We start from the raw sequence: 3,211 nt of genomic DNA, 5'->3' as shown, positions 1-3,211 counted from the left end.
TCAAAGCTGAGGAGGGGAGAGAGTTGTGGGAAGGCTCTGTGGTTCACGCTACTCCATTTTTACTTTTGATGGTCTCAGGAATGTCCAGTTATTCTTCTCTATCTGCACCCTTTGGATATGCCTAGAAGGTGCACCAGCTCTCCACATGACCATCTCAACTTTCCTCAAAGTTTTTCCACCACTCTCTTTCTCATTTGTCTTTTTTTTCCAGCTTCTATCTCTTCTTCCCTTTGTTGTTTCCTTTCATGCATCTCTTTGGCTTCTCTCTCTTTCCTTTTAATTTCCAGATCAGCAAAGAGTTTTGTGGTCTGTTTGTATATACTGCTTGTTTAAACAGCTTAGGATCATCCTCCCCGACATTAGTAGGATTTTCCTTCCCCCTTAATTGCTTTTCTCACACTCTCACAGTGTGTCCTCTGTAATATTTTCCTGCGTGAATGATATCCTGCCCTCTCTTTTGTTCCTGATCCAGTAGCAACTTATAAGCTTTGTTCACAGCCTCCAAAGCCTTTTGTGTTGTCAGCATCATCTTGATTTTTGTCAGGATACACCAATATGGGTAACTATCAAAACTTCTTTTTTATTCCTTCATCTGTCGCTTCAGGATCTATCTGAAGATCCTCAAATAGGTTCAAAGTGAAGTAGGAGGAGCCAAGACAGGTCAGCCTTTTGATCTGATTTTTGGATGTTAGAACTGAATCTCTCTTCTCTATTTGTTTCACTTCATTGTAGAAGGTCATACATGCTTCCTTCACGCTCCCTTGGCCAGACAGAGCACCACTCTTTCCTGAAATCACCATTTCTCCCTCCTGATGATTTTCTTAATTACATTTTAATTTATCTAGCTTACTTTATAATAAGAATACAGTATATAGAACATACAAAATATGTGTTAATCGACTGTTTATGTTATCAGTAAGGGTTCTGTTAACAGTAGTTAAGTTTGGGGGAAGTCAAAAATTACACACAGATTTTCAACTGCGAAAGGTTTTAGCATTCCTAATCCCTACATTGTTCAAGGGTCAACCATAGATCATAAAGAGATTACAAATCACACAAGGAGGGATCCCTGGGTGGCGCAGCGGTTTAGCGCCTGCCTTTGGCCCGGGGCGTGATCCTGGAGACCCCGGATCGAATCCCACGTTGGGCTCCCGGTGCATGGAGCCTGCTTCTCCCTCTGCCTATGTCTCTGCTTCTCTCTCTCTGTGACTATCATAAATAAATAAAAATTAAAAAAAAAAAAAACAAATCACACAAGGAAATTAACTACTGAGAGAGGAAACCAGATGCAGTCAGCCCAAAAATCAGCATTGAAAGAATGGGAAATAAGAGAGCTGGAAATGAAAGAATAAGCAGAAAAAGCAATTTAAAAGAGTTTTAAACTGGAGTGGCTCAGTCAGTTAAACATCTGACTCTTGATCTTAGCTCAGCTCTCAAATGCAGGGTTGTGAGTTCAAGCCCATATGGAGCCTACTTAAAAAAAAAGAGAGAGAGAGACAGAGAGGGGGAGAGATTTTCAAACTTAGGAACCATAATGAAAGAACAGAGTATTATGGGAAAAGGAACAGACAGTTCTGATAAATAACAAAATTCAACTCCTGGAAACAAAAAAACAAAGACACTGCAATTAAGGACTCACTGGATAAGTTAAACGAAAGATTTAGCACAGCAGAGGAAAAAATTAATGAACCCGAGCACAGATCTGCAGAAATCACCCAGAATGCAGCATGGAGAAATAAGAAAACAGAAGAATTAACCAAACAAGATGGAAGATAAGATGAGATGACCAGGATAATCTAATAGAACTTCCACAGGAGAGACTGGAGAGACTCGCAGAGTCAGTATTCACAAGGAAAATGATGGAGAATATTCCAGAATTGAAGACATGAATCTTCAGATTGAAAATGCACACCAAGTTCTAAAGAGGGTAAGTAAAAATAATAGATTTGTTAAATAAGACTTCTATTTCTTTAAAGGTTTTATATGTTCAGGTCTTTCTTCCCAATCCTTCTTTCTGGATTAATTTCCACTTCATCTAACTGTTAAATTTTATAGAATGAAAACAGTAAATAAAAATATAAGAATATATTGGGACACCTGGGTGACTCAGTGGTTGAGAGTCTGCCTTTGGCTCAGGGCATGATCCTGGGGTGCTAGAATCGAGTCTTGCATCAGGGTCCCTGCAGGGAGCCTGCTTCTTCCTCTGCCTGTGTCTCTGCCTCTCTCTGTGTGTCTCTTATGAATAAATAAATAAAATATTTAAAATATATAGAGAGATTAATAAAATAAAAAGCAAATAATATATAAAGGGGGAAATAATAGTAATAAATGATAAAATTAATGAAACATTTCTGTTTCAAAAGCTCATTTTTGGGACGCCTAGGTGGCTCAGTGGTTGAGCGTCTGCCTTCGGCTCAGGGTGTGGTCCTGGAGTCCCGGGATCAAGTCTCGCATTGGGCTCCCTGCGTGGAACCTCCGCCTATGTCTCTGCCTCTCTCTCTCCCTCTCTCTCTGTCTCTCATGAATAAATAAATAAAATCTTTAACAACAACAACAAAAAAGCTAATTTTCTAGATGCTGTTGCTGTAGAACTAGTTACTGCTTGCTATTGTGACAAACACGTTACTTTCCCATGTGCAGATCAAAAATCTGCATCTGGGGTGATTTCACTCTCCGTGTACTGTCTATGCAGTCAGCAAAGCCTTCCAAGGTAGATAGATCAGCACAGGGAGGGAGCCTGTGGGAAGAGGAAGACCAGCAAAAGCCAGAAACCTGACACCAAATCAAAGGAAAACAGACTAAGAGTGACACCCAGTGGCCAGACCACCTGCATAGCGCACAGGATGATTACCAGGACCTCCATCCTCTCTCTGGCTGCTGATTGTAGCCAGGCTGTTTGTGGGTTTTTTTCTCTCATTGCTGTGTTTTGGGGAGGTCTATGATCTAGAGCATGCTTTGGGGGAAGGTGCGATGAGTCAGTTCCCCTCTCATTTCTTTCTTCCACCTCTCCCTCTCTCCTGGCTCACTTTCCCCTTCTCTACCCAATGTGCAGTCTCTGGTGATGGGGTCCCACAGGTGACCAGGTGGAGAGGCCAACTGAAGACACTGTGGAAATAAAGAGAAGGTCTCATGCTACCAATATGTCCCCTACAACTAAGCCATCCAAAATGTGACAAATTAATATAGTGGTACTGACTTATTGACATTCAGG

The 3,211-nt window shown here is 41.1% G+C and overlaps 1 pseudogene; it reads right to left on the bottom strand.

The window, feature by feature from the left end:
* Window positions 1–800, bottom strand: LOC112651646 (dnaJ homolog subfamily C member 8-like; annotated as a pseudogene).
* Window positions 801–3,211: the final 2,411 nt, after the last annotated feature.

This window comes from Canis lupus, chromosome 4 (genome assembly GCF_003254725.2).
Source record: "Canis lupus dingo isolate Sandy chromosome 4, ASM325472v2, whole genome shotgun sequence".
In the NCBI taxonomy this organism is placed as follows: Eukaryota; Metazoa; Chordata; class Mammalia; order Carnivora; family Canidae; genus Canis; species Canis lupus.
Note: the sequence above shows the minus strand (reverse complement) of the source record. Positions and strands in the feature narration are given on the sequence as shown.